This window comes from Hippopotamus amphibius, chromosome 3 (genome assembly GCF_030028045.1).
Source record: "Hippopotamus amphibius kiboko isolate mHipAmp2 chromosome 3, mHipAmp2.hap2, whole genome shotgun sequence".
Lineage (NCBI taxonomy): Eukaryota > Metazoa > Chordata > Mammalia > Artiodactyla > Hippopotamidae > Hippopotamus > Hippopotamus amphibius.
The window spans coordinates 68,482,848-68,492,612 of record NC_080188.1 but is presented as its reverse complement, the minus strand read 5'-3'; the positions used below and the strand labels follow the sequence as shown (position 1 = coordinate 68,492,612).

The following is a 9,765-nucleotide window of genomic DNA, read 5'->3' as shown; positions in this document are numbered from 1 at the left end:
TCACCACCGCGAATGTATTTAGTAACAATTTCTCTCTCTGTTTTTTGTTTTTGTTTTTAATTTAACTTTAATTTTATAATGAAGTCTAGCTGATTTACAATGTTGTGTTTCTTTCTGGTGTACAGCAACTGGATTCCCTTACTCAGAGACATCTATATATTCTTTTTCAGATTATTACCAGTCTTATATATTCTTTTTTGGTTATTACAGTGTGCTGAGTTGAGTTCTATGTGCTATATAGTAGGTCCTTACTGATTACCTATTTTCTCTATGGAAGGGTATGTATGCTAATTTAAACCTCCTGGTTTATTTCTCCCCACCCCCCATCTTTCCCCTTTGGCACCCCTAAGTTTGTTTTCTGCATCCGTGACTGTTTCTGTTTTGTAAGTTAGTTCATTTGTATCAACTTGTAGATTCCACCTATAAGTGATATCATATGGTATTTCTCTTTCTCTGTCTGACTTATCTCACTTAGTATGATCGTATCTAGGTCCATCTGAGTTGCTGCAAATGGCCTTATTTCCTTGTTTTCATGGCTGAGTAGTATTCCATTGTACATATGTTCCACATCTTCTTTATCCATTCTTCCTTCTAAGGACATTTAAGTTGCTTCCAAGCCTAGGCTCTTGTAAACAGCGCTGCACTATACGTTGGGGTGCCTGTATCTTGTTGATCCATGTTTTTTTTCCCAAGATATACGCCCATGAGTGGAATTGCCGTATCCTCTGTAGCTCTGTTTTTTAGGTTTTTGAGGAAACTCCATACTGTTCTCCAGAGTGTCTGTTAGCAATTTGCATTCCCACCATCAGTGTAGTAGGGTTCCCTTTTTTCCACACCCTCTCCAGCATTGCTTATGTTTTCACTTTCTTACAGTTCTGAACACTACAAGTCCAGAATCGAGGTGCTAGTAGGCTCACGCTCCCTTGGACAGCTGGGGAAGGTTCCTTCCTAGCCTCTTCTAGCTTTCATGGTTGCTGGCAATCCCTGGTGTTCCTTGGCTTGCAGCTGCATCACTCCAGTCTTTGCTTTGCTGTCACGCGGACTTCTACCCTTTGTCTTTTGTGCTTGTATCTGTGTCCTTTTAAGGATACCAATGTTTGGATTAGGGTTCACCATTATCCAATGTGACTTCATTTTTTTTTTTTAAGATTTATTTTATTTATTTATTTTATTTTTGGCTGCATTGGGTCTTCATTGCTATGCACGGGCTTTCTCTAATTGTGGCAAGCATGGGCTGCTCTTTGTTGTGGTATGCAGGTTTTTCATTGTGGTGGCTTCTCATTGTGGAGCACAGGCTCTAGGCATGTGGGCTGCAGTAGTTGCAGCACATGGGCTCAGTAGTTGTGGCTCATGGGCTCTAGAGCACAGGCTCAGTAGTTGTGTCACGTGGGCTTAGTTGCTCCATGGCATGTGGGATCTTCCCGGCCCAGGGACTGAACCCATGTCCCCTGCATTGACAGGTGGATTCCTAACCACTGCACCACCAGGGAAGCCCCAATGTGGCTTCATTTTAACTTGATTATATCTACAAAGACTATTTTCAAATAAGTTCACATCCACAGGTACCAGATATTAGGACCTGAACATATTTTTTGGGTGGATGCAATTCTATTCACTTCAAGTCCATATTTAATTTGGGCTGTTGATGACAAGAAGGGGAAGATTACAATTAGAAATGACTAATTTCTGAGGTATTTAAAATTTTGGTTTTTTTTAAGTAATTGTAATCTTTTTTTCTTATTTTAATGTGTTCTTTTAACATTGTTTTGGTTTATTTTATGTACCTTATTTCAAAACTTAAGTAATAGTAAAGTCACTTGTATTGGAACATGGTAAAGGTAGGGGATTTAGTTAGTACTTAAATGCATCAAAAGCAGATATGTCTGCTGAAATAATAGGATTTTCTCTCATTTCATTCTTTTTTAATTTTTAGAAAATTATTCTTTAATTTTTATTGAAATATAATTGATTTACAATGTTTCAGGTGTACAACAAAGTTGTTCAGTTATATATATACTATATAAATATACAACATATATATTCTTTTTCAGATTATTTTCCATTATAGGTGATTGCAAGATATTGAATATAGTTCTCTGTGCTACACAGTAGATCCTTGTTGTTTATCTATTTTGTATATAGTAGTGTGTGTCTGTTAATCTGTTAATCCCAAATTCCTAATTTATCCCACTCCCCACCTTTGACCTTTGGTAACCGTAAGTTTGTTTTCTGTGTCTGTGAGTCCGTTTATATTTTTAAAATAAGTTCATTTGTATCATTTTTTTTTTAGATTCTACATATTAGTGACATCATATGATATTTGTCTTTCTGTCTGATTTACTTGACTTAGTATGGTAATCTCTAGGTCCATCAATGTTGCTGCAAGTGGCATTATTTCATTCTTTTTTATGCCTGAATAGCATTGCATTGTGTGTTTAACACATCTTTATCCGTTCATTTGTCAATGGACATTATGTTGCTTTCATATCTTGGCTATTGTAAATAGTGCTGAAATAAACATTGGGGTGCATATATCTTTTTGAATTAGAGTTTTCATCTTTTCTGTAAATATACCCAGCAGTGGGATTGCTGGATCATATGATAGTTCTATTTTTATGTTTTTAAGGAACCTCCATACTGTTCTCCATAGAACAAATCTCAATTTACATTCTCAGCTACAATGTAGGAGGGTTCCCTTTTCTCCACACCCTCTCCAGCATTTATTATTTGTTGACTTTTTGATGATGGCCATTCTGACTGGTGTGAGGGAATACCTTATGGTAGTTTTGACTTGCATTTCTCTAATAATTTGCAATGATGAGCATCTTGTCACGTGCCTATTGGCCATCTGTATGTCTTCTTTGTGGAACAGTCTATTTAGATCTTCTATCCATTTTTGATTGGGTTTTTTGTTTGGTTTTGATATTGAGCTGTGTGAGCTGGAAGATAATTACTTGTCAGTCACATTATTTGCAAACATTTTCTCCCATTCCACAGGTTTTCTTTTCATTTTGTTTATGGTTTCTTTTGCTGTGCAAAAGCATTTAAATTTAATTGGTTCCCACTGTTTATTTTTGTTTTTATTTCCATCACTCTAGGAGGTGGATCCAAAAAAATATTGCTGTGATTTATGTCAAAGAGTGTCCTGCCTATGTTTTCCTCTGGGAGTTTTAGAGCATCCAGTCTTAACTGAGGCCTTTAATCCATTTTGAGTTTATTTTTGCATGTGATGTTAGATAATGTTCTAATTTCCTTCTTCTCCATGTAGCTCTCCAGTTTTCCCAGCACCACTTATTAAAGAGACTGTTTTTTCTTCGTTCTTGCCTCCCTTGTCCTAGATTAATTGACCATAAGTCTGTGGGTTTTTTTCTGGGCTTTATATCCTGTTCCATTGATCTGTCTGTTTTTGTGCCAGTACCCTACTGTTTTTTTTACTGTTGCTTTGTAGTATAGTCTGAAGTCAGGAAGTGTGATTCCTCCAGCTCTGTTCTTCTTTCTCAAGATTGCTTTGGCTATTTGGGGTCTTTGCGTTTTCATGCAAATTAAAATTTTTTTTCTTCCAGTCGTGTGAAAGCTGCCATTGGTATTTTGATAGGGATTGTACTGAATCTGTAGATTGCCTTAGGAAGTTTGGTCATTTTAACAATATTGATTCTTCCAGCCCAAGAAAGTGGTATATCTTTGCATCTGTTTGTGTCATCTTCAATTTCTTTCATCAGTGCTGTATAGTTTTAGGAGTACAGGTCTCGTGCCTCCTCAGTTGGGTATTTTTTTTTTCCCTGAGTCTTTATTGAATTTGTTACAGTATTGTCTTTTTTTGGCTGTGTTGGGTCTTCATTGCTGTGCATGGGTTTTCTCTAGTTGTGGTGAGTGGGGGTTACTCTTTGTTGCAGTGCACAGGCTTATCATTGTGGTGGCTTCTGTTGTAGAGCATGGGCTCTAGGCAGGCGGGCTTCAGTAGTTGTGGCATGTGGGCTCAGTAGTTGTGGCTTGCAGGCTCAGTAGTTGTGGCACAAGGGCTTAGCTGCTCCATGGCATGTGGGATCTTCCTGGACCAGGGATCAAGCCCGTATCCCCTGCATTGGCAGGCAGATTCTTAACCACTGCACCACCAGGGAAGTCACCCTTAGGTAGGTTTATTCCTAGGTATTTTATTCTTGATGTGATGGTAAATGGGATTATTTCCTTAATTTCTCTTTCTGATATTTTGTTGTTAGTGTAAAGAAATGCAACAGATTTTTGTATATTATATATCTTACAACTTTACTGAATACATTGATGAACTCTAGTAATTTTTACATGGCACCTTAAGGATTGTCTATGTATCATATCATGTCATCTGCAAACAGTGACAATTTTGCTACTTCTTTTCCAATTTGGATTCCTTTTATTTCCTTTTCTTCTCTGATTTCTGTGGCTAAGACTTCCAAAACCGTTGAATAAAAGTGGTGAGAGTGAACATCCTTGTCTTGATCCTGATCTTAGAAGAAATTATTTCAGCTTTCCACCACTGAGTATGATGTTAGCTGTGGGTTTGTCATATATGACTTTTATTATGTTGAGGTATGTTCCCTTTATGCCCACTTTCTGAAGAGTTTTTATCATAAATTGATGTTGAATTTTGTCAATAGCTTTTTCTGCATCTATTGAGATGATCATACAACTTTTATTATTCTATTTGTTGATGTGTATCAAACTAATTGATTTGCAGTTATTGAAAAATACTTGCATCACTAGAATAAATCCCACTTGATCATGGTGTATGATCCTTTTAATGTATTGTTGGACTCAGATTGCTAGTACCTTGTTGAGGATTTTTGCATCCATATTCATCAGTGATATTGGCCTGTAATTTTCCTTTTTTGTGGTATCTTCATCTGGATTTGGTATCAGGGTGATAGTGGCCTCATAGAATGAGTTTGGGAGTGTTCCTTCCTCTGAAATTTTTTGGAATAGTTTCAGGAGGGTAGGTGTTAACTCTTCTCTAAATGTTTGATAGAATTCACCTGTAAAGCCATCTGGTCCTGGACTATTGTTTGTTGAAATTTTTTTTTATTGTCTTATATTTATTTTTCCATGGTTAAAAATTTTTAATTTTTATTTATTTTATTTCTTTAAAAGCATACTTTATTAAAGAAACACTGAAAATGTGGATTCTTTTTGAGAAATAATCTTCATCTTCACTGATAAATGATATGAAGAAACCAGATTTCTATACCAACTAGTGGAAAATTAACCACTGGTGAGTCTATTTCCAATCCCAAATAAAGGACACACATAAACATGTTAGGACTGATTCTGTTACGCAGTTTAAACATTCCCATTCCTGAACTATATTAGTTACTGAAATTCTAAAAATGCTCATTTTCCTGGGTATCCTCTTTTGTCAAAGGGTTTAGTATTTATTATGTTATTTACAGTAATTGACATTTACAAAGAGTGGAGAGAACAGAGAAAACACTCCATAGTATGTAAGACCTTTATCTCTTTTTAAGTATTCTTAGTGGACTATAATACTAAGCAATTACATTTAGATCTTCATAACTTGCAGGTGTCTTGAATATCTCTTAATCTGCTTTCTCCCTTTAAATTTATTTCCATTCTAAAAAGGACATTTTTGCATCTTAGTACTAATCCTGTACAATTAAAAAAAATTCTGTGTTTCATACATTTTGAATTAAAATGACCAAAGAAATAAACCCTATAAGGATCATTTTTTTTTCCTGATTTAAGTACTGGTACTTTCTATTAACCCTATTTCAAATTTAGAGTTATATATACGTTGTGAAGATGTCCATGTATACAAGTTTCTGCAGAAACTCCAATTTCATTATAAAACTTCCTCCCCCCCACACACTAGAGAACTATGTAGTTTCACATGTTTAAACAACCCAAGAAGGTTGGCACGTTTTAAAGTTAACAACACTTTTTATCATTATGAAAACTGACTGAGATTAATGGTGACCTAGCATTTGGTTGGTGACTGACTGACTGACTGATTAGCTAGGCCCTGACTATTTATAGTCATTACTGTTGGCTAATCTGACACTTGATTGTGTATGTAACAGGCATTTCCCAGAAGATAACCAGGCAATGCAAAAATCACAAGTTCTAAGCAGATAATTTTGCTACTTTTAAACTTCCAGTAAAAGAGCTTGTTGAAGTTAAAGAGAAAAGCTATTAACAAAAAGAAAATTAGGGGACAAGTTACCTATGAATTTCATTTACTCACATTAGGACTGGTCCTCCTTATTGGAGGCTAACTGAAAACAGACTGGACCATGGCTTGTAGCTTTATGTTTTGGTCATTTTCAAATACTCCAACGACACTCTCCAATAATTTTATTATCTCCAGTTTTATGATGCCATACTATGCTTTTCACACTGTTTAAATTTCCCATTTCCATAATCCAAATGCCAAAAATTATTACGTGTTCCTTTATGCAGTCAAAAATAGGTTTACTGGAATGTTTGTAGTTATAGCTGAAGGCAGCAACATTTACAACATTTAGCTTTGGTTACACCTATAAATGTGTGAGAATTGCTTGCAAAGCAGTTGTAATATGAGAAGAATCTTGCAAATATCAATGGAATGGTTATGCAAGTCTTTCAGCATAATGATTTGGTACTCTACAGAGGCTCCCTGACCACCAGCCTGACCCCCACCTTGGTGCAATAAATGCAAATCCTTATGCCATTAAAATAACAGTATGATATATCATTATCAGTGTTTAACTATAATCACAAATAATGAACTGGCAAGTATCTAGTTTCAAATTAGACTCTTGGAATATGGCAAAATTGAGGCTGATTATCTGCCTTAGACATAATTATTAAAAGCACATTTTGTTGGAAGGGAAGAAGAGAATTGGACATTCTCAATGCTCCAATTTGAAGTAATACTTGCCTGTTAATTTGTTGAAAAAGAAGCTTTGAAAGTTATATACATGGGTTTCATTTAAATTATGCAGCAATCTTTTATTATTATTGTCCCAAATTTTGTTTAGTGAAGACCTGTGATCAAATCATGTATTGTATTTCACAACTATAAGAATGATAATCACTAACAAAAGGATAACAGCAACCAAAACCATGATGGCTTTTATTTTGCATCCATGCCACCATATTTGCCTTCAAAGCTGTTTGGATCTGTTGCTAAAAGCAGTTGCATTATCCAATAAGCTTTCTGATTTGTCCTATAGTTCATCTAGTCACTCCCCTCTTTCTATTACCTTTGTAATATTTTCTTGCATGTCAAGACTTCAATGACTTCATCCACATGATTCTGAACGTGCTTAATTTTATCATTTCTAGGTCCAAATCTTGGTCCAGATGGTCCCCTTAGGAAAAAGTCCTCTTCTTCATCTGAATCATCTTCTAAAAGATTTCTCCTTTCACTTTTCACAGAACCAGTGACATCATCATCATTTAGGTGGCACTTAAACTTGGGAGGCATGTTTTTAAATGAAGAAGTACTCTTCTACTTCCCAGCAAAATAAGTCTTCACCATCTGAGCCTCCCAGGGAGCTCTGGGCAGCTCTATGTGGCACGTAGCACTGGGCAGGTGGGGGAAGGAGTGGGAAGTGGAGGAAGAAAGCAGGGAGCAGGGGACAGTGGGCATGGACCTGCATCAGCCCTTTGACCACACCTGTGTCCCTGCTCATCAAGCCGGTCAGTGCTCTGCAGCCTCTGTTGGGAGTTTTTTTAATCACAGTTTCAATTTCAGTACTGGTAATTGATCTGCTCATATTTTCTATTTCTTCCTGGTTCAGTCTTGGGAGACTGGACCTTTCTAAGAATTTGTCAATTTCTTCCATATTGTCCATTTTATTGGCATATAGTTGCTCATAGTAGTTTTTTATGATCTTTTTTATTTTTGTGGTGTCCATTGTAATTTTTTTTCATTTCTAATCTTATTGATTAGATTAGAAATGGAATCAATAATAATCTCATTGAGGCTTCTCCCTTTTTTTCTTTTTTTCTTTTTTTTTTTAATTATTTTATTTTATTTTTTTGGGGGTACACCAGGTTCAATCAACTGTTTTTATACACATATCCCCATATTCCCTCCCTTCCTTGACGCCCCCCCCTCGATTCCCCCCCACCCTCCCTGCCCCAGTCCTCTAAGGCATCTTCCATCCTCGAGTTGGACTCCCTTTGTTATACAGCAACTTCCCACTGACTATTTTACACTTGGTAGTATATATATGTCTGTGCTACTCTCCCGCTTCTTCTCAGTTTCCCCTTCACCCCCCACCCCCTCCCATACCTCGAGTTCTCCAGTCCATTCTCTCTATCTGCTTCCCTGTTCTTGTCACTGAGTTCATCAGTACCATTTTTAGATTCCGTATATGTGAGTTAGCATACAATATTTGTCCTTCTCTTTCTGACTTACTTCACTCTGTATGACAGATTGTAGTTCTATCCACCTCATTACATATAGCTCCATCTCATCCCTTTTTATATCTGAGTAATATTCCATTGTATATATATGCCACATCTTCTGTATCCATTCATTTGTTGATGGGCATTTAGGTTGCTTCCATGTCCTGGCTATTGTAAAGAGTGCTGCAATAAACATTATGGTACAAGTTTCTTTTGGGATTATGGTTTTCTTTGGGTATATGCCCAGGAGTGGGATTACTGGATCATATGGTAGTTCTACGTGTAGTCTTTTAAGGAACCTCCAAATTGTTTTCCATAGTGGCTGTACCAACTTACAGTCCCACCAACAGTGCAGGAGAGTTCCCTTTTCTCCACACCCTCTCCAACATTTGTGGTTTCCAGACTTTGTGATGATGGCCATTCTGACTGGTGTGAGGTGATACCTCATTGTGGCTTTGACTTGCATTTCTCTGATGATTAGTGATGTTGAGCATCTTTTCATGTGTTTGTTTGCCATCTGTATGTCTTCTTTGGAGAAATGTCTATTTAGGTCTTCTGCCCATTTGTGGATTGGGTTATTTGCTTTTTTGGTATGAAGCTGCATGAGCTGCTTGTATATTTTGGAGGTTAATCCTTTGTCCGTTGTTTCATAGGCAATTATTTTTTCCCATTCTGAGGGTTGCCTTTTAGTCTTGTTTATGGTTTCTTTTGCTGTGCAAAAGCTTTTAAGTTTCATGAGGTCCCATTCGTTTATTCTTGATTTTATTTCCATGATTCTAGGAGGTGGGTCAAAAAGGATGTTGCTTTGATGTATGTCATAGAGTGTTCTGCCTATGTTTTCCTCTAGGAGTTTGATAGTGTCTGGCCTTACATGTAGGTCTTTAATCCACTTGGAGTTTATTTTTGTGTATGGTGTTAGGAAGTGTTCTAATTTCATTCTTTTACATGTTGCTGTCCAATTTTCCCAGCACCACTTATTGAAGAGGCTGTCTTTTTTCCATTGTATACTCGTGCCTCCTTTGTCAAAGATAAGGTGCCCATATGTGTTTGGGCTTACTTCTGAGTTCTCTATTCTGTTCCATTGATCTTCCTTTCTATTTTTGTGCCAGTACCATACTGTCTTGATCACTATGGCCTTGTAGTATAGTTTGAAGTCAGGAAGCCTGATTCCACCAACTCCATTTTTCCTTCTCAAGATTGCTTTGGCTATTCGGGGTCTTTTGCGTTTCCATACCAATCGTAAGATTTCTTGATCTAGTTCTGTGAAAAATGCCATTGGTAATCTGATCGGGATTGCATTAAATCTGTAAATTGCTTTGGGTAGTACAGTCATTTTCATGATAATAATCTCATTGAGGCTTCTCCCTTTTTTTCTTGATG

At 36.7% G+C, this 9,765-nt stretch overlaps 1 pseudogene; it reads right to left on the bottom strand.

Annotated features, from left to right (window-relative positions):
- Positions 1 to 7,025: 7,025 nt before the first annotated feature.
- Positions 7,026 to 7,507, bottom strand: LOC130850070 (vesicle-associated membrane protein 4-like; annotated as a pseudogene).
- Between the last annotated feature and the right edge of the window lie 2,258 nt (positions 7,508 to 9,765).